This window comes from Primulina eburnea, unplaced genomic scaffold (genome assembly GCF_022965805.1).
Source record: "Primulina eburnea isolate SZY01 unplaced genomic scaffold, ASM2296580v1 ctg739_ERROPOS11973397, whole genome shotgun sequence".
In the NCBI taxonomy this organism is placed as follows: Eukaryota; Viridiplantae; Streptophyta; class Magnoliopsida; order Lamiales; family Gesneriaceae; genus Primulina; species Primulina eburnea.
In genome coordinates this window covers 344,621-367,699 of record NW_027331510.1, presented here as the reverse complement: position 1 = coordinate 367,699, position 23,079 = coordinate 344,621, and the positions used below count along the sequence as shown (strand labels likewise).

The 23,079-nt window shown below is 37.3% G+C and overlaps 1 long non-coding RNA gene and 1 pseudogene across 1 annotated transcript; one reads left to right on the top strand and one right to left on the bottom strand.

Annotated features, from left to right (window-relative positions):
* The first annotated feature begins 7,315 nt into the window (after positions 1-7,315).
* Positions 7,316-7,875, top strand: LOC140821688 (uncharacterized). Its single transcript, XR_012115820.1, has 3 exons — positions 7,316-7,408; positions 7,508-7,630; positions 7,751-7,875. It is a non-coding gene; the product is annotated as an uncharacterized lncRNA (long non-coding RNA).
* A 412-nt stretch (positions 7,876-8,287) lies between these two features.
* The window catches only part of LOC140822031 (E3 ubiquitin-protein ligase RGLG1-like), an 87,132-nt pseudogene continuing 72,340 nt past the window's right edge, over positions 8,288-23,079 (bottom strand).

Genomic DNA, 23,079 nt, shown 5'->3' with positions numbered 1-23,079 from the left:
ATGCTATTGCTACGTATTCATGTTTCAGAGTTGATGGTATTTATGATTTCAAAGTCATGTTTTTCAGAGTATACTATGTATCATTGCTATGTAAGAGTTCCACTTGCTGAGATTCATTCTCATTTCAGTTTATTCATGTGATGCAGATAAGAGTGACGGACCGGGGCGTTGACTGTGGATGGGAGTCATATGCATACGAAGATTGGAAGGATGATTATTTTGTACCATTTTGTAACATGATCACACTAATGATATTTTGTATTTTGTTATGTCATTGGAATGATCATGTTGTTATTTTGTAAACATTTTATGAAATGTATTTTGAAACTCCTTCCATTTGAAAGAAAATTTTAAATTCCGCTGTATTTTAATTGTAACGGGTCAGGGTGTCACAATAATCTTCTACCTAAATAATAAAATCATCAAGCACCAATTACATATTTAAACTATTATCTTCCCAATTGCAATCAATTTGAGGTCTAAAACCTTGGATTTTTCTCATTTAAACGAATATCGCTTTCTTACGTATCCTTAATACTTAATTAATTCTAGCATATAAAACTTAATAAATTATCTCATGGTAGCCTTAGACTATCTCTAATAAATCAACTTTGCTTATAAGCCATAGAGTTCTAGAATTCTCACACCCAGATTTTAAATTTTTTACTCGATAAAAATCTTAATATTCGTTCATTGACAACCTATGTTGAATACAACTAATTCCTTTAGTTTTTATTTCACCCCAATTTTTTTTTCGTACAAACACTTAATTTATAAACTTAAAATTTAAGCTTACGCAACCCAAATAATATTAGATAACATAATTCCAACGCACATATTAATTTATTCTCAAGTTTCTTAATAACTTTAAAAAAATTTCCTCAAGACAAGGTGTCTACCTCAATTCTTACATATGTCTATCAAGTAACCTAACCATCAATCATACCCAAATTTCTAGAAAAATTTAACCCCAACAAATATATAATTTTAACTCTTAAGATCACGATTAAAACTTATCGTACATCAAACTTAATTTCCCAAAATTTTGTTAACTCAATGTCTACTCTTATAACTTAACTAACTGATCATTCTATCTTAAATTGTCGTCACTTTAAATTCTTAATTCGCCACAACATTATTTTACTAACGCTTAAATTTTCATGCCCAAGATTGATTCGTCCTAAAATGTCTTTGATTAACATTTCTTATAAATTATAACCCAGATATTACAAGGTTCTAAGTATCCTTTCGAATCTAAATCGTCGAAAATTCATATCATTTAAACAATTCAATCTTCACTTACTTCTAATATGGTCCCCAAATTTCTTAAAAATTTCAAATTTAACTCTTACTTTCCTCGAATATTATCCGATTTTTTTCTTAATTTCTAAAATTCCACCATTACCCATAAACTCTTGGCATCCTTAATTTCATTTTATAGGTTTCTCGTAACACGAAATTCAAATATTTAAAGGTTATTAAATCCAAAATCAATTCTCATAACCTCAAATAATTACTGATTTAACCCAAGTGTTCCTCCGTTCGAATTTAATCCTCAAAAATTACAAATTTGCAATTTGGCCCTTAAAGTTCTCGAAATTTACATTTTTGCCTTACAATTCTTCGAAATTTGCATTCTTGGTCCCCATAAATTTTTCGGTTTGGCCACATTAATCCTTAAAATTCTCGAAACACGAAATTTAATCCTAAAAATTCGGTAAGTACGAAAATAGTCCCTTAGAATTTTATTTTATTTATTTATTTATTTATTTATTTTTGCACTTAGGTCCTCAATTATTGGTTATTACAATTAGGTCCTTAAAATTCTCAATCCATTTAATTCAATCCTTAAGTCCCATTAGGTAGAGCATGCATCCTAAATAAATTCTACGTTTTTATACTTCCAAATATCGTCGTAGTGTTCGAATCATTAATCCTTACATGCAATCCTCAAAAATTAATTCAACAACAACCACGAACTATCAATAATTTCTTAGAAATTCTACAAGTCCCAAAAGCATTTATAATTTTCAAGATTAACTTATGACCCACAAGTAGAACATCAGTACTTACTAACCAAAAATTAATATAGTCAAATTATTTCCAACTTTTCCTAATGCCCAATAACAAAATTCTTATTCATGTCCAATTCCACCACAAAACCATCATACATGAAAATCATATAATTTCTCATTTCATGTCGTAACATGCATAAAAATTTTAAAGCATCTAATCCCTAAACATAAAGACAGATAAACATGTACTGTAAATCACTGTAAAACGTACATCATGTAAACATGCAGGTGATAGCAGTAAATTATTTAAAACATTTAATACATAAAAGCTTACAGACTTGAGGCTTGATTACTGAGCGGAAGAAGCTGGCGGTGGCACAACCCTATACAGGACCCTTGCTCTGATACCAACTGTAACGTCTACTCGTTTTAAAAATGCGGAAATAATTTTTTTTTTTTAAATCAAACTCATCCATAGTTATACGAAAACATGAACAAATAAAAAATCTTAAAATCATCAACGTATGAAAATATTCATCTGCTCTCAATCTCATAAATCGTAATGCGGAAAACATGTCCTCGGGTCGTGTCACCGCACCAGGTCTGCCTACTCAGAGTTCGGCACCTCTAGTCTCCTCATCATTAAGTTCACCTGCATCACACACGCCTAGTGAGTCTAAAGACTCAACACACCTGCACCGTTAATAGCAAATACATATACATAGCACACAACAGTGAAAAATACCATACTCAAAATACCTTTCATGAACTTTAAAACATAAACATAAACGTGTCGTGTAAAATCATGACGTGCCAAAACAGCTCATCGTTAATCATCATTCATCATTCATCGTTTATCATTTATCGTTCATCGTTCATCATTCATCATTTATCATTCATCATTTGTTTAGGTCAATTCCGTTCATTAGAAGTGACTATCGTATATCATTTACGATGGATCCATCATACATAGAACCGCGGTACCCGGCGGCGGTCGGACATCAGTGACAGGATCACCCATCCACTGTGCCTAGGCCTCATCATCAGCATTTACATATACGTCTTAAACATTTACATATACTTCGATAGCCACAACTATTTCCCATCATTCAAAACATTACCATTTTCATCACTTACAAAAATCATTAATAAATGCAATTTTTCTTAAATTCAAGCATGCGACGTATATCTTCATAAATTCTTAAAATCGTGATCGTGACGCATAAACATCTAAAATATCATAAATTTGTGCTCAGGGCGCTGTGAGGACCAAAATCTCACCTCGGGTGCAAAAGGACTATTTTTCCTATAGAAACCCAAAAATTACCGTTTTCTCTAGACGTAAAATTCCACGTTTTTGATATTTTCTTAATTCTATTGACTCTAACATGTCTCAAATAAGTATTTAAACCTACAAGAATTTTTCCATATTTTTATTTGGCTTAAATCGATGATATTTAATTTAATCCTTAAATATAACATAATAATGCGCTTTAATCCCCAATTAAATCAAAAATTAACATAAAATTCCCAAAGTAAAACTTAGACTTCTAATAATTATTTGAGCTTAAATATAATTTTTCATAATTTTATTAAGCCTAAATCTAGGCGTTTCAATTAATCCTTGAATTAACGTTTCGTGCAGCGATTAAATCCTGAATAATTTCAAAACTCATTTTTTTTAATACGAGGCTTACCAAACTCCTTAAAATATCCCAAAACATATTTAAAAGCATCCTAGACGTAAACTCGATCTCATTTCATAACTTAACCGAATTGTTTTAAAACTTGGAAAGGTGTCCCGGTTTTAACCCGAATCGACTCGAAACTTAACCGAATTTTTCCCATCTTGTTACCACACCTAATAAACATCTAAAATGTCCTAAAACCTCAAAACCAGACCTTTCAACACTATAATAATAGTCCAGCAAGCTGCTGGAATTTCCAGCATGTGCTAACCCAAAAGCTTTAGTCACCATCTTTCCTTAGTTCGACTCTCATGCTTAAACCGACTCGAACCGGACCCGAACCAGGACCTATACCCAACCCTTAGACATAACTTAAGACCATGATACACCCCTTTCAAACTCAGAACTAATGCCTGAGCCCCAAAGCAAGCAAGAGCCGTGACTAGCCTAACTTGTCCCCCATTGGTGCAGCTGGTAGCTTCCTGGTCCAGCCACCTTCCCTAGCCAACCCAGCCTGGAACCAACACCACCAGGCCCTCCCTAGGACCCTAAGGAAGGACCCAAGACACTGCTCCATGCCCTGGCCCCGTCCAGCAACCGCCCCAAACCCCACAGCCATGACTTGCTCTACGTGAACCCAAATTGAATAGCCGCAGCTTTCTTTGTTCAGCCTCTTGGCTGCCGCTCCAGGCCATGAACCACCATAAAGAGACTCATCCTAGGACCCTTAGACACGCACCAGACCATATCCAGCAGCCATCGACTTGACTTTGACTGACACCAGAAACCAAAGCACCTACAGCCATTACATGAATACAAATCTGCGCAGCTGCACTTCTTCTCGTTCCAGCATACTTCCTGGCCAACAAGACCCTTAACCACTATAACTATACTCATCCTAGGACCCTTAGAGACTGCCTAAACCATGGCTAAGAGCCCTGGACCAGTCATACGCTGAACAACAAGATCCAACACCTACAGCTCCTACACGAACCTTGCCACAAACGTCGACCTACAACCATAACTCCGATATTTAACCCCCTAGGCTCGATCCGTTCATGATACCAGCAAGGTGTCCCCCTTTATTTAAGTCCTATCAGTCCTCTAACACCGAAAATCAGCAGCCCCTTGCAACTTACCAAAAAGAAACGTGAGTGGTGATCACAAGATGCAAGAATAAACAAGAAAACCAAAAATATTTGATGCACTAAGTTGGATCGAAATTTTAATTGTAAGAACACAATCATCAGCGTGTATATGACGTAAATGATGCAGAAATAAGGGTACGGGGCGTGCCTTGGCGATATAAATGCGAGACGATGGAAGAACGAGTGTTGGGGAAGCGACGGGTGAAATTTCCTTGCAAGAAAGGGATATGGCCGAAGTCTTCTAGCTGTGGGAGGTGATGAAAAAGAGAGGACATTCTGAAATGAAGGGGTGACGGTAGGTTGAATGAGTTTTTATGGTTGTAGTATAGCCAATAATGCCATATTTAAATGGCTAATAGTCGAGATAATAAACATTATTTATAAATTAAAAAGTTTAAAAAAAATTTGAACTCAATAAGTTTAAAAATAGGTTCATTAAATCCAAACATATTCTCGAAAAATATTTCGTGTTGGAAAGATTTTGAAAATATTAGTCGAACCCTTAAAAAGTCCCCCGATTTGATAAAATTCGCGTACCGTTAAAAATAAAAATCATGCGGGTAAAAATACCCAATAAATTCTAATTCATGAAAAATATCTTTAAAACATCTTATATTAATTAATAAAAATTAATCGTGTAATAAAAATAATTTTCTTGAAAATCTCCCACTCTCTGCTCCTCGTTCGTGCGCGAAATTAAACTTAAAAATCATAGTGCATGAACTTTTAAAATTTGATGAATTAAATCCTATCATACTATAATAATGCATAAAATACATAAAAATAATTAAACACAATTTAATAAAATAAAAATATATTTTATGCATTAAAAGAATTTAATAAAATACCAAAAAAGTTAATAATTTGCATGCATGTAGTTCACGTGGACTTTTCGATTTTCGGGACGTTACATAACAGCATTGCGATTTTTCCACCTTCTATGGTTTACTGATATCAGTCCCTAAGTTTTAATCCTCTAAGGGGAAGATGCCATAAAACGGTTCTATCTCACCGTGAAGGGCCATATGTTGGAATTCCACCCATTTTCAGGGAATCCTCACGGTGTCAACACGTAAACGTACCAAAATTTAAAAAAAATGTAGAGACAGAACGATGGTGCTCAACCGAATTTTCAAAACACACGAAATGCATAAACCGAAACTTACACATTTAAAACAAGCCCACTTACCTTAATCCTTGAAGAAAAACACGAAGAATTCGAAAATCATAGAAGAATCATGCAACCGATACTTCGAAAACGCAACAACACATCGCCCGGAAAATCAGCGGTCTTTTAAAAATCTTTGCGCCTTTTTTAACTGTTGGATCGGACTCAAAATTTCACAGTATGTTTAACAACACGTCAAAATAGTTATGAACATTGGAGATTTGGTTTGGAGTCGTTTTACCTATTTATGGATGAAAAACCGTAGGTATGCTGTTTCTTACCTAGAATCTGAGCAGTTTTCTTGCGAATGCTATAAACGAAAAACTAACTGTTGGATTTGGCCGAAATTTGGATATGTTATTCGAAACATATAAAAGCACATTCTGAACAGGGGAGATCGGATTCTGACTATCCGAGCGAGAGAAATGAATTTCTGAACTTTGACTGAATTTTGATGACTCGCGCAAAATTTTGGAGGGAAAATTTCGAAAATGGTAGAGTATAGATTATTATCTCTTATCTATCTCGTTATCCTTACCCAAATATCCATATCATCTCAAATCTTATATCTATATCTGTTATAAGCTTTTCAACTTTGAATTTATATTCAAAATTTACCTGATTATATCCAAAAATTTCTTATTTAATATCTTAGATCATGATCTATTTATTATCTCAAGTTCAAAATATGCACAATATTATCTTAAATTTTGAGCTCCAAAAATATTGTACACGATATAGTTATCCACTAATTTTAGATAATCTTGCAAATCTTACATCTTATAATGATATAGATACCCGAAGATTGCGCAAATCCTAGTACCAAAATATTATCACGATTATGCAAAAATTTTGGATTTTACACTTATGTCCATTGAAGCAGCAATCCAAGATGTTGATCCTTGAAAATATGTTGTTCGACAACTTTTTTTCATTGAATACAGATTTCATTGCCTATGGACATTCTCATGGCGGAGTTAAACATAGTTTGCATCTAAACTGTTCCCAAATTTGTAGAATTCTCTTCGGTGATAAATCTAATTCGGTTTTTTAAGCATTTGTTTTTTGTTTGTTTTCTATTTTTCTTTCTTATGGTTTTCTGATGTAAAAGTATGGGAAGTTTCATTTAATTTTAAAGTTCTCTTCAAGATTCATATGAAATGATGGGAATCTTAAGTTCAGAAACATTCTTGCTCCTTTTTGGCTTTTTGACAGAACTGCTGTAAATTGTTACCATATTTATGTTATCTTTAACAGGTACTGTTTTAAACCAGATAAGCTTATTTCAAAGCTATTGACTACAAGGAAATAGATGGAAGGATCGAGAGCACTGATAGTTATGTTGAGAGATTGAGTTCAATCATGAGACTCTATGGAGCTTTAGTGCAGGTTTGGTGCTCCATCTCTACTTGAGTTTTTAACCAAAATCTTCCAATGCATTTTACTGGTATGATACAAGCCTGAGTTCTGATAGTCTTGTTTTGGCAGACTGAAATTGTTGGCTTTCAGAATCTCCATGGACTTAAAGAAGGTTGGGCATGGCTTGCAAGTTTTCTAAATTCTCTCCCGGATAATCTTTATACCGCAGTTGCACTTCAACATTTTCTTGAAGTAAGCTGGCATTTGCCTTTTCACATTTTTTTAATATTTTTCTTGAAGTAAGCTGGCATTTGCCTTTTCACATTTTTTTATATTTGATGCACAAATAAGAAGTGATTTACGAATGTCCAGATGTCTGGATATGCCCTTTACCGAAGATACAGAAATCAATTTGAGAAGTTGCTGATGATTATTGCCCAAGACTTCCTCAAAGCACTAAAAGAAGGCAATTCAGATTCAGTAAATGCCAAGCTGATTGTAACGTCCCAGATTTGACGACTATCCTCACTGTACCAAGACGAGTCTTTCCAGCGTGCTTATGTCCTCACTCACACGCACCGTGGGAAACTTCCCAAGAGGTCATCCATCCCAAAATTGCCCCAAGTCAAGCACGCTTAACTTTGGATTTCTTATGTGATGAGCTACCGAAAAGAAGATGCACCTTCGTGATATGAGTATTACCAATCAAACCTTTTAAGCCCTCTTCAACTGTTCAGTCCATTACATTGCCCAGTCTCGGAATCCCTCTCATTCCCGTGTGGGTCGGTTCATTCATGTTCCCTTCACCTAGAAGCCTGCCAAGAGTCGCTCATTGTCCGTGCAACTGATGGCACCGGCGATCACCCACCGCCCTCTTCGGCCCCGGACCTCACACTGATCAAGGTGAAAACGTCTATCATTAATTACATGAATCAAGCCAGTTCAAGAAGGAACCAGAAGGATTGCAACTGAGAGACCACTTGGATTCGACTGATTTTTTTTGATATTACATTTTTTGACATCTATTGATGAGCGGTTCATCTGATCAATCATATGTGCCAATTAGTGTTGCTAGACTACTAGAACACGAAAGACAAACATCGGGAAATGTTACATAATTTGACTACATCCTCTTGAATAATGGAGATCCTCCCAAATTTTTAAGTGCTCCCAAAATTATACTCCATGACCAAAGAACACATAAAAGGGTGGTTGTGAAGATTTTTTTATTATTATTATTCGCGAATTAATTGTTCTGAATTGCATTTTGTTTCTGGAGCGGAGAGTATACGGATACTACTAGCAATTTTTTTTAGGAATTCTCGAGTAATAAATGTGGATTGTCAAACAAAATATGGAACTTTTCCGTTGTACTATAGCATTATGTAAAACAAGATAGATCGAATCCCAATTTAGTTATTGTCATACATCAATCAAATCCAACTGATATTTTTAGCTTCTCTATTTACTTAAAATATTTCTATTCGAACATATAAATTTCAAGAAAAAGTAACAAAAATGAGATACATTTGACTTGCTGCTAATGTCTGGATTGAGGGCTCTGTAGCTTGATTTGATGCATCAATGTAATTATTTTTATCTATGGATACAATTTTATTCTTGTCGTGATTGTGCTTCGGCATATCGGACAATAAACAAGGCCTATTCCACAGTGACAACAGATCTGGCCAAGAACGACAAAACCAAAACGATTCAAGATTGCATCATTCTTCGTGAAATGACCTCGTTATGTAGAGAGAAATTGGCAATTTTACCTGATGTCCGCAGCCAAAAGCCATGTCTTTTGAGTGGCTCTTACAAATTGGACAACCCTGACGAGGAAACGATTAAGATTAGAAATTAAAGAAACAAAAACACTCAAGTGTTGAAAACTCGACACCAAACAAGCATTCTACTCAGCTAGCTGTCCGTATGCTCGACAAGTGATAACAATTGCCCTGCTAGGATTATGGTGAATCCATTACCTTGTTGTCATACATATTGCTCGATGGTGATTCATGGGCAGAATAAAACAGAGTATTGTGCGGAAAACTGCTTGAACCATACGGCTTAAATGAACTGCCGCCGGAAGAAACTTTGCCATGAGAAGGTGGCGGAAGCACAGCTCTGCTTGGAGGATTTCCAGTCTGATGGCTACTACAGAAAATAAAAATACTTCCAGTATTTTATCTCTATACTAGAGTTTTACGCACACACCTAGATAAATGCATACATGTTTATGTGTGTGTGTGTGTGTGAGTGAGATAGAGATAGAGCTAATACATTAATGTTTGATAAATAATATCCAATCATTACCCGAGTATGTTGAGTTCTATGGTTGCAAGGTACTGAGAAGGTACTTCCATCAGGGCTGAGAGGGCAAATTCCGCCTCTTTTCTTGAATAATCAATGCTCTTTGGCATGATATCTGTGAAATTGACGAACTAGGAAAAACATAAGAATACGTAATAGTTTTTCATTCCAGCAGAGTTTGCACTAAACATTTGATTTTTCTATTACTATGAGGTTTGCTACCTGAAAATTGTCGAATGCTCTTGCTGGTGTGTTATCATCGAATTCCTGCATGATTTCCCATGGGCCATCTCCAACTCTGACAAGGATAATCTATAAGGGGTATTCACTGCTTTTGAATGTAACTTTAAGTATTATACTAACAGGAAAATGGTCCCATTTTGGTTTAATATTACCTAGCTTTTACTATAGCTTCAACGGTTTTCTTCACCTGTGTGCTCAATTGACCATTTGGTGTATCACCGCTTCTTGTCACCTACACGCACATTCATTCATTAATACATGATCATGAATATTAATAACAACTAAGGATATTCCCCATAAGTCCTAGGCTTTTAATGCGCTTACTCCGAACATGAAGTGCTAGTCGAGCACCTTGTAAATAAGATATGCATTTTTCAGGCATTCTGAGAACATCTGAACTTAACATTGCATTCGAGGAGTTGAGAGGCAATTCATTCCAACAGTCTCTCAGTGTGACATCTTTCATAACAAGAACTTAAAGTGAATATAGTTAGTGTACCTGGCCATCTGCGATGATGAGTAAAACATGGTATTGGTCTCTACTTTCCTCAACAATGCTCATAGCCATTTCAATAACCGGTGTTGTAATAGCCGAGCCCGGTGTACGGTACGGTTTAAGCATTGTTTGTTTATTGGGTTTTATGATTAGATGATTATAGTTGTGTTTTGGGTTATAGTGTAGTTGGTATTATTGTTTTATGGCTTGGTTGTTATTGTTAGTTGTTGGTGTTGCGTCGTTTCAGCGTTTCGGATCGATCTTAGTTGCTTGGGTTTGTTTCATGGCCGTGACCATACCGCACCCGCACTCCTTGCAAGGACCGCACCCGCAGTCATTAATGTTGGATTTTGATGGTTTTGCCGAGAGTTCACCGCACCCGCGGTGTTGTTTGTACCGCAACCGCGGTAATTGCAGGACCGCACCCGCGGTCATCGAGTTCAGGGAATTATTTGGATTGTCGTGAGCATAGCGCACCCGCGGTGCTTGTTGGAGCGCACCCGCGGTCTTGATTTATGGAGGTATGGGCGAGATTTTAAGTTACTTTTTGGAGTTGTTGGCTTCACTTTCCTTCTTTCCTTTCCTCCATTTTTGATTTTCTCCCTAAGGAATAGGGTTTTCTTCCATTTCTTTTGCTTCCTACCTTTGATTCTTGGATCTAGTTCGATTTTCGACTTGAGATCGAGGTTCTCCTTGGTGCTAGGAAGCTAAGGTAAGTTTTTGGTTGTGTTCTTTCATGGTTTTGGAGATGAGATGTTATAGGTTGATGTTTTTGATGGTTCATTGGATTATTTGACTTGGATTCTTGGATATAGAGTTGATAATGGTATTATTTATGGATTATTGTTGTAGGTGGTGTACCAAGAGTTAGAATCAAGGTGTTATTGTGGTTTGTAAGTGGAATTTCATCCCTTTGCTCACATGATATTATATGTATGGTGTTTTAATGATTTCAAAGTGTTATTCATTTCATTTGATTCATAGTTATGTATTGATTCTATTGTATATGTATTGGAGGCATTGTATGTCTCATTTATTGAAAAAGGGAATACAAGAGAAAAGATAGATTTCCAAAGTGATTGTTTAAATGCTATAGAGAATTCAAATGTTTTATTGGATTGATAGAAACATAGTCAGAGAATTGCATGCAATTAGTTGATCAACTCCCATAGGCTTATATCCCTCAGAGTTATCGGTTTATATCGATTTGGGATACGAGCACCACAGTCAGAGATACTATTGATATCAATCCAACCAGAGTAAAGAGAAATACCATCTTATTGCTATGTTATTGCTACAGTATTTATGTTTCAGAGTGATGGTATTTATGATTTCAAAGTCATGTTTTACAGAGTATGATATGTATCATTGTTATGTAAGAGTTCCACTTGCTGAGTTTTTATACTCATTTCATTTATTTTCATGTGATGCAGATAAGAGCGACGGATCAGGATGTTGATTTTGGTCAGGAGTCATATGCATACGAAGATTGGAAGGATGATGTTTTGCAAGCATTTTGGGACATGATCATAGGAATGATTGATTTGTATTTTTGTTAAATCATTTGAATGATCATGTATTTGCATTTTTAAACACTTTATGAAATGTATTTTGAAACTCCTTCCATTTGAAAGAAAATTTTAAATTCCGTTGTATTTTTATTCGTAACGGGTCAGGGTGTCACATTTAGTGGTATCAGAGCACCGGTTCTTCGGACCAATGCATATGACTTAGTCTACTTTCAACTGTCCGGGTATGTTTTCTTTTGCGTCTATTCATTGTTATTTATTGATATGTCTTTTGTGAGCACATTGTAGAGTATGCCACCTAAGAGGAAAGCCGTAGAGGGTGAGGATAGTTCTTCCTCTAGAGTTGTCGATGAGTTCGGAAAGTTGCTTAAGGAGCAGACTAAAGTTCATAGCGAGCAGATTCAGCAGCTGCTTCGATTGCAAGGTACATGCCAAGGTAGAGGGCAAGGTAGAGTTCCAGTAGCTTAGGCAGTTGGCACCGATGCCGTCTTTTCTGCTTTCAAGAGGATGGATCCACCGGAATTCGCAGGTAGTACTGATCCGTTAGTGGCTGTCGAGTGGGTCAAGGCGCTTGAATCAATCTTCGACCATCTCTAGTATGAGGATAAAGACAGGATCAGTTGTGCAGTGTTCATGTTGGTTAAGGCTGCCCGTATATGGTGGAATGCAACCAAGGTTGGTGTGACTGTTTCAGCATTGAAGTGGTCAGAGTTTACAGATTTGTTCTACGACAAGTATTTCCCCGACGCACTTAGAGCGAGGAAGGTTACGGAGTTCTTGGAGCTTCGACAGGGGAGCATGAACGTTGACGAGTATATTCTGAAGTTCGAGGAGGGTTGCTTATTTGCTCCGTATATTGCTTCGAACGACAAAGATAAAGGTGCTCATTTCATTCGAGGCCTTAGAGCAAAGATTCGAAGAGATATCAACATGTCCAAAGCTGTGACTTTCAAGGAGATTGTGTCCAAGGCTTTGTTGGCCGAGCAGGATGAGAAGGACATCACCAGAGAGAGGCAGGAGAGGCACCAAGCTGTTGTTCAGAGAGGCCAGGGCTCGAATCAGAGAGGCAAGGATCGTTTCAAAGGGAAGGGCAAGATGGAGTCGAGTCCTAGACCACCGCCAGTTCCAGTTGATCCCGAGAAGCCGATGTGTTCTAAGTGTGGCAATCATCATCGAGGAGAGTGCAGATTTGGCACTCGTTCTTGTTACCGTTGTGGCACTGCAAGCCACATTGCCAGGGATTGTCCTAAAGGAGCGAGCCAAGGGAAGGTGCAGGTTCGTATCTTTACGATGACCAAGGAAGGTATTAATCATGATTCTTCTATGATCTCTAGTACTATATTGATTTCAGGCAGAGTAGCTACGACATTGATAGATACTGGTGCTACTCATTCTTTTATGTCTGAATTGTTTTTGAGATCTTTGGGCATAGTTCCTTATGTTCTTCCCCTCCAGTTGAATGTTATTTTGCCTTCGGGAGACGTGTTGTGCCCGACATCGATTGTGTTTGCGTGCCCTGTTCGTATTGAGGAGCGAGTTGTCTTCGCTGATTTGATTGTTATCCCTATGGTTTCCTTTGATGTTATTCTTGGCATGGATTGGCTTTCGACTTACCGTGCAGTTATCGATTGTGTTGCTAAGACAGTGACTTTTGCAGATGATAGCCAGGGAGGAGTTCTCGCCAGAACAGGTACTTCGCTGGTCCTTCCTTTTATTTCTTGTCTTGAGGCTGAGAAGTCGATGTGTAGATGTTGTGATGTATTTCTGGCTTCTATTATGGATGTGGATAGACTGATTAAGTTGAATATAGATGATATTGATGTTGTGAGAGAGTTTGCTGATGTGTTTGAGGATGATGTTCCGGGTTTGCCGCCGGATAGAGATGTTGAGTTTTCGATCGATCTAGCTCCAGGTACGGTTCCTATTTCTAAGGCTCCGTATAGGATGGCCCCTACTGAGATGAAGGAGTTGAAGGCACAGTTGCAGGATCTTTTAGACAAGGGTTTTATTCGTCCAAGTTCTTCGCCTTGGGGAGCTCCGGTTCTTTACGTCAAGAAGAAAGATGGTTCTTTGCGGCTGTGTATCGACTACAGGGAGCTCAACAAAGTGGCTGTCAAGAATAAGTATCCGTTGCCACGGATAGATGATTTGTTTGATCAGTTTCATGGTGCTACTGTATTCTCGAAGATTGATCTTCGGTCTGGCTACTATCAGTTGAAGATTAGGGAGTCCGATATCCCTAAGACAGCGTTCCGGACCAGGTACGGTCATTATGAGTTTCTTGTGATGTCTTTTGGTTTGACCAATGCTCCTTCAGTCTTTATGGACTTGATGAACCGAGTGTTCAAGCCTTATCTGGATAGCTTCGTCATTGTCTTCATCGACGACATCTTGATCTATTCCAAGACCAGAGAGCTTCATGCCGAGCATCTCAGAGTTGATCTTCAGTTGTTGCGAGAGAAGAGGTTGTTTGCCAAGCTGAAGATGTGTGAGTTTTGGCTGGATCAGATTTCTTTTCTAGGCCATGTGGTTTCGAAGGATGGCATTGCTGTTGATCCATTGAAGATAGAGGCAGTTCAGAAGTGGCCTATTCCTACCACTGTATCAGAGGTACGCAGTTTCCTTGGTTTGGCGGGTTATTATCGTCGTTTCATTTCAGATTTCTCCAAGATTGCCCTGCCGTTGACCAATCTGACGAGGAAGACTGTGAAGTTCGAATGGTCTATTGATTGCCAGAGTGCATTCCAAGAGTTGAAGGATAAGTTGACGACAGCTCCTGTTCTTTCTTTGCCCAGTGGTTCTGAGGATTTTGTTGTCTTTACCGATGCATCGAAGAAGGGTCTCGGTGCAGTGCTGATGCAGCGAGGTAAGGTTATTGCCTATGCGTCTCGACAATTGAAGGATTATGAGAAGAATTATCCGACGCACGATTTAGAGCTGGCAGCTGTAGTTTTCGGCCTGAAGATTTGGAGACATTATCTGTATGGCGAAAAGTGTGAGATCTTCACAGACCACAAGAGCTTGAAGTATCTATTTTCCCAGAAAGAGATCAACATGCGGCAGAGGAGGTGGTTAGAGCTTGTTAAAGATTATGATGTGACGATCAGTTACCACCCGGGGAAAGCGAATGTAGTGGCTGATGCTTTGAGCCGTAAGTCGAGTTCTTCCTTGAGTTCTTTGATTCAGAGACCATTGATGATGGATTTGCAGAGAGAGGAGATTGATTTGGTAGTTCCGGGGACCATTGCTCGTCTTTCAGCGTTGGTCATTTGGGCTACATTGACGGACAGGATCCGTAGAGAGCAGACTGATGATGTTCAGTTGACAGAGTTGAGAGCTAGAGCCGAGAAGAGAGGGAACTCAGAGTTTGGTTTGAATGGGGATGGTTTGGTGACTTTCAGAGGCCGTATTTGTGTTCCTACTGGCGACGATATTCGGAGAGACGTCTTGACAGAGGCTCATACCGCACCTTATTCGATTCATCCAGGCAGCACGAAGATGTATCAGGATCTACATCGACTCTACTGGTGGCCAGGTATGAAGAGAGATATTGCTTTGTTCATTTCTCAGTGCCTTACTTGTCAGCAGGTGAAGATTGAGCATCAGAGACCTGCTGGGACATTGCTATCTTTGCCGATTTCTCAGTGGAAGTGGGAGCATATCACTATGGATTTCGTGACTGGTCTTCCCAGAACGCAGAAGGGTTTTAATTCCATTTGGATTATTGTTGATAGATTGACCAAGTCAGCGCATTTTCTCCTAGTCAAGACGACGTACTCAATGAATCAGTATGCCGAGGATTACATAGCAGAGATTGTTAGACTTCATGGGGTTCCTGTGTCGATCGTGTCTGATCGTGACCTTAGATTTACCTCAGAGTTCTGGAAGAGTTTGCACAGAGCTATGGGTTCGCGGTTAGCGTTTAGTACAGCTTATCACCCTCAGAGCGACGGTCAGTCAGAGAGAGTCATTCAGATTCTTGAGGATATGCTCAGAGCTTGTACTATTGATTATTCTGGTAGCTGGGATTCTAAATTCCCTCTTGTGGAGTTCACTTACAATAACAGTTACCAGGCGACGATTGGCATGGCACCGTATGAGGCACTTTATGGCAGGAAGTGTAGATCTCTCTTGTTTTGGGATGAGGTTGGTGAGAGGAAGATGTTGGGACCAGAGTTGGTCCAACAGACAGCCGATGTTGTTGCTGTTATCCGTGAGAGGATGAAGACTGCTCAGTCGAGACAGAAGAGCTATGCAGATGTTCGTCGTAGGCCTTTGCAGTTTGAGGTTGACGATCACGTGTTTCTGAAGATAGCACCTCTCAAGGGTGTGATGCGTTTTGGCAAGAAGGGCAAGTTGAGTCCTAGATTTATTGGCCCGTTTGAGATCTTGGACAGAGTTGGTGACCGAGCCTACAGATTAGCCCTACCGCCAGATCTTGACAGAGTTCATAATGTTTTTCACGTATCGATGCTCAGGAAGTATATTGCAGATCCTTCCCATGTTCTTCACCACGAGCCATTGGACTTGACGCCGAATTTGACGTACCAAGAGATTCCGGTCCAGATTTTGGATCGCAAAGTTAGAGTTTTGAGGAACAAAGAGATCGGCATTGTTAAAGTCCTTTGGAGGAACCATTTGATCGAAGAGGCTACGTGGGAACCAGAGGATGAGATGAGAGAGAAGTATCCTGAGTTGTTCGTGCAGTGTGGGGACCCGGACGCTAATCAACTTTGGGATTTAATTATCAGTTCTGATAAACAGGGTCTAAAAATTTTTCTTTATAAATTATAAATGCGGAAGGTAATGGCATCTCGATAATATACATATCTGTATAAAACTACAAATTAGTATAAAGATACAACAATCTTTTTAACTAGTTTAAGGTTCAACTACTAAGTTCTAGTAATAAAACCAAGTCTACAATAAGTCCGGAATCACCACGCTATCTAGTCCAGCCTCTTTCTCATCTTGACCCTGATCCAGCCCCACCTGTTGTCATGCACACATACAAAACAAGACAACAGCCGGATAACTCCGGTGAGAATAAATCCCAGTATAAAACATGGTAAACATGCATATACATAAAGTAAATCATGAAACATTCTATCATGAATAAAATCAAAAGTAAGAGATTCCATAATCTATGAAATCAAATCAAAATAAGCATGCTACTCAAATCAGATAAATATGCAATTCAAATCAATTCATAAAAACATGCGATCATGACTGAAAGCAATAAAAATGGGTTTCATAGTCTATGAAACCACATCCATAAACTCATGCATTGCTAGTCAAATCATGTCTAGACTCGACTCAACTATAACTCTAGGGATCCCGGGGTGAATAAGACGTCAATGGCTGTCACCTACCCTCCCAATCGGGGTGACTGTACGTCTTACTCCTAGACTTCGGTCTGAGCTGTATCAACGGCTGCAATAGGAATCAAGGCTGCTCCTAAGCTAAGATACACCGAACATCTAGATAGTTAACAATGGCTGTCAACGACTCTCCTATCTTAAATGCAATGAATAACAATCTGTAAACAAAGCATGTTCATTTCAAAGGATATGAATATAACATCTATAACATATCATAATCATATCATAAATAAACAACAATAATTCTAGTATGTGATTTGGTTGGGAAACTCAAATAGGATCTTATTTGAGTTATGTCTTCCCGTATATCACATGAATTATACCTTTGTCGTCCCGGTCTGACGAAGACGAAGTCTCGAAGTCAAATCTGTCCATATCCATCTGATAATGAAAATCACATAAAACAGGCACAATATCAATATCAGTTCTGAACTCAAGGCTGTCTCTATACATCTGAAACGATATATCGAGAATCATAATATCAATATTCCATTCTCAATTCAACTCTGAATCTGATTAATCTGGATTTAATTCAAATCAACGGTTTAACGGAACAATCTGAATATTCTCGTCAATACCACCTCACCAGATATTAATTACAAATCATAACTCATATCTGATATAATCCGTAATCAATTCATAATCCAAATTTGTCCCATTTTCAATCGGTATAATCATAAAATCATAACAATTCCATAATCAGTCTGTTCTTTAATCCGGTTTCGATTCTACGATGTCTAGTATTCTCAGAACACATAATAATAATCAAATAACAATTTCTCCAATATCATAATTTCAAATGATAACAGAACTCCATAAAACTTACGTCCAGTTGTAGCTCTCAACGAGAGGAGTACAGTACTGTGTCCGGAATCAAAATCTGATAACCGAATTAACCAAAATCACAATTTTCGCACCAAAACCAAGTTTTGAGAATTTCATGAAGCTTTTTCTCGGTTTTTCCTTGAAATTGTCGAGGAAATGATGTTTATATATATATATATATATATATATATATATATATATATATCACTCAATTGCATGGCCACGTTGAAGAGGTGAATCACTCAATTGCATGGCCACGTTCAATAGGTGAATCAAGCCAAGTGTCCCATGCAAAATACATTAATTACACTTTAGTCCCTCAATTTTTCACTAATTGCAAATTGGCCCCCGCTCAATCTTTTTAATTCAATTCAATCCTAAATAATTCCATTTCAATCCTAAATAATTGCAAACATCTTGGAATATAATTCAACACTCCAAAAGTTTCCAATTATATACTCTCGGATTAAAATAATATCATCTTTATTATCTCGGGCCTTACATTTCTCCCCCTCTTAGATCTGAGTTCGTCCTCGAACTCGCAAGTAATCAATTCAGATATATCAGAAGAAATGTACATAGAGTTCAAAGCAGAACTCATTCCAATAAATCTGTTCTGAAACCTCAGTCTCACAATACTGGCTATACAACATCTGTATATACCAATCCACAGTTTAAAACAAATCACTATCATCAGCTGTTATCAAAGCTATTTATCTCATTCCAGAATATATTCAATCTTGTCTTCAAATACCAATCGTCACCATCCGACATTGGTATAATAAATCTGTCTGATCTGAGCTATTCCCATTCTATTCTGAATCAGCTATCTTTTCTTTGTCATATCTCTGACTGTATTGGATCCTATCTCAGGTATTTCTGAGATATTATTCTGATTCAAAGAATCTATAGTACTCACTGTACGATGTCTCATCTGTACCTATCTCATTACCCCTCTGGTAATCTGATAATTACCATCATATCATGACTCACACAGTGACAATCTGTCATAACATCTAGTACTAACATCCAGCACTAAAGATGTATAGTGCTAACATTTAGCACTAAAGCTGTACCAAAACCTTCCAATATCTGGATAATACATTCTGACTGTCTGTCAATCTGTAAAACAATTTAATAGAAATCTCCGGATATACTCTGTCACAGGTACACCATCAATCAAATCACAATCTGATATAATCTACTGTGGCATCCTGAATACTCTGACTATTTTTCTGACATCAATCTGTGTCATTTGGTCATGTTTGTACATCATCTTGTACAAACTAATAAGATATAAATTGAAAAATCTGTCAATCTTAATCATATCATATCACAATCTGTATAAAATGGCGGTAATTTCATTACAAAAGCCATATAAATGTACTCCCATTTCTATTTAGAACTATACAATTCTGTAATTAATCTTCTGATTTCTATCTTTCTATCTTTTCTGTTAGCGATTCAGACATATCAGTACAAATTCTGCTAACATTTCAGTACAAATTCTTTCATAACTGATCTAATCTGTCTATATCAACAACTGTCTGCTCGAATATCATACATTCTCAGTCACAACATGACAACTGAAGTCACTACCGTGCAATTCTGACATTATCTGTGATTTCAAATTCGAACGACTGACATAAACAAATCAGTTAATAACATAATTTAAAGAAGAAATACCTACCTGTTATTCGGCTCTGACTATCGATATCAAGTTCTGCTGTACAATTCTGACACATCTGACATCATAAGATAATCAGTCTCATACTAAACACAAAATCACATATCTGTTACTCGACTCTGATTACTGAAATCTAGTTCTGAACATTCTGATCATATTCCTGAATTACTGTAACTCTCGAATTCAACTCTGATTCGGTTGAAACTGTATATACTTCCTCTAGTTCACACTAATCTGTAGTATCTACGGATTCAAAACACAGTAATATCAAATCAGAAACAAAATATCAATTCAGAGATGAAATATCCATATCCTATACAGATCTAGTGAGTTCAGTGAACTCATAAAACAAGGATTTCTGATACATATCTTCATGTCATTCTGCTCAACTGGTATATCTCATCTGCAAATAAAATATGCTCTCCAAAACAATATAAGATATCTCAAATACTGATTTAGAACAATAACAATACTCAGCAGATATAAAGCAACAGTCGCATAAAATAATCTACCAAATCAGATAAAATATATCTCTGACAATTCTGACATTTCTGAACTTTCTGGTCTTTCTGATATCGGTATCTTATCAGTCACTGATCGAAATCTCAACTGTAACAAAATCAATCTGTATACTAACTTCAGATATCGCATACTCTGAATACAATCTGTTTCAAGCAAGAATCTTATCTGACCCATTTCTGTATACAATCATTATAGTTCTCAAAATATTCAATAAACTCTTCAGATATTCGATTTGATCAATCAGATGCTATTAATATATCAAATATCAGAGATATATCACGCATAAAATCATCAGAACATCTCTGAATATACTGAAGCATGTCAAAAGGAACACTAAATCAAATGTAACTCCTGGTCAGTATTCTTCTACTGATCTTTCAATTCATTCTGTATCATTCTGTACATTCACTGTCATTCTGTGCTGAATTCTAAAATAACCATCAATATCTGATCTGAATTCAATTCTGAAATCTATCTTTCTGCTATAAAGCAAATCTGAAATCTTATCTAGGCAAACATCAGCCAACTCATATATCATTGGCAAATCTGCCAATGCTAGACTCGATTTCAGTATATCTACTGAATACATAAGGATACTATTTGTTCCTTTCTGTATCAATCGAGTCATAGACAACACAAATATCAAAGAAATTCAAAATCTAGAATCCTTATCGTGCCATCTCTACTCATCAGCCATATCTGGTCTGACTCTTATATTCTCCCAAAAGGAATTTATAATAGTTCTGTACTTGTTTTAGCATATTAACATCAGTAATGCAATCAAATCAGAAACACAAGTACGTCAAAATCTAACTCAATCTCAGTCTCATTTTACCGTAGTATACAATATGTCATAGAAATCTCTGGGATCAATCTTTCTTTCTCACAAGGTAAGGATATCAATACTACAGTAAACACAGGCCCAACATGTACCACATATATCAATACAATTCAGTCAAAGATAATCATCTGGAATGCATTAGTATATATCAATACATATGCAAGCCAATCATAAAAGAATAGTACCTGTCACTATATCAGCAAGTGCCTCTTGGGTCTGTTCCTCGGTCACCACACCCAGATGATCCAGTTCCCTGAAATCTTCGGGAACCTTTCTGGGGACAAACTCTAGCAAAATGTCCAGGTTGTTTACAGATATTGCATCTACCAAGAACTCCTTGACATTGCTCTGTAGGATGTCTCCCTCCACAAGCCCTGCAATACACTACAGTATACCTCGTACTGGAACTACTAACGCTAGACGAACCACTTTCTAATTCCTCAAACTGTTTCTTTTGAATTTTTAGTGGTTCTTTCTTCTTACCGCTGCTACTGCCAATCTCAACTCTGGAAGGCAATTGCTGTGTATTCAGTGCTGGAAGATCATATGATTTTCCTTTTCGTCCCATCAGGACTGCTTCTGCTCTCTTGGCTCTGTTCAAAGTATCAGAAAAACTACTCGATTGTTTCACATTCACCAATGTACGTATCTCTGGATTCAATCCCTGAATGAATTGACTAGATATAGCTTCATCATTTCTAGCTACACTAGAAGCAAAACGTAACAAAGTAAGGAACTGAGCCAAATACTCATCAATACTCAAGTGCCCCTGTCTCAAGTCTAAAAACTCTTCACTTTTATCTTGTCTGTACGATACCGGGAAAAATCTTTGATAGAATTCAACCTTGAAGATTTTCCACGTAATCAGTGAACTACGCTGTTCCAGGAATTTCTTGGTTACTAACCACCATCCCCTTGCACTCTTCTGTAGCTGGTTTTCAATCAGTGTAATTCTACAGTCATCTGTGAACCCAAGGAATTCAAATAAAATTTCTATTTCTTCAAGCCAATTCTCACAATCTACTGGCGTCTCAGTACCATTCAGAATCGGCGGTTGAAACGACTGAAACTTCTTCAATTCTGTTTCCATCAACATTTCTGACACACCCATCTGACTAGTCGAAGTACTACCTCTTTCTGGAATTCTCCGAGGCGGTATATCTGAATATCAAACAAATCAATACACAATCTATATAATCTGTCTCAGCCCTTCTCTGATCATATACCTCTGATTCAGACTCGGTTCCGATTCAGTCTTGGTCATTACATGCTGTAATCAACTCAGATAACAAACAACATGTAATAGGGGAAGCAATAAATCATGCTAGCACACACAATGTAAATCCACATCATAATAAATCTCATGCTAGCAATCACATGCAAGGAAAGAAAATTCAATCTACCCCGCTCATTCTCTTCTATCTCAGTCTAAAGAATCTATCAACTCTGACTCTCACAATCTAAAGGATCTATCGCTCTGATACCACCTGTTGTGGGGACCCGGACGCTAATCATCTTTGGGATTTAATTATCAGTTCTGATAAACAGGGTCTAAAAATTTTTCTTTATAAATTATAAATGCGGAAGGTAATGGCATCTCGATAATATACATATCTGTATAAAACTACAAATTAGTATAAAGATACAACAATCTTTTTAACTAGTTTAAGGTTCAACTACTAAGTTCTAGTAATAAAACCAAGTCTACAATAAGTCCGGAATCACCACGCTATCTAGTCCAGCCTCTTTCTCATCTTGACCCTGATCCAACCCCACCTGTTGTCATGCACACATACAAAACAAGACAACAGCCGGATAACTCCGGTGAGAATAAATCCCAGTATAAAACATGGTAAACATGCAT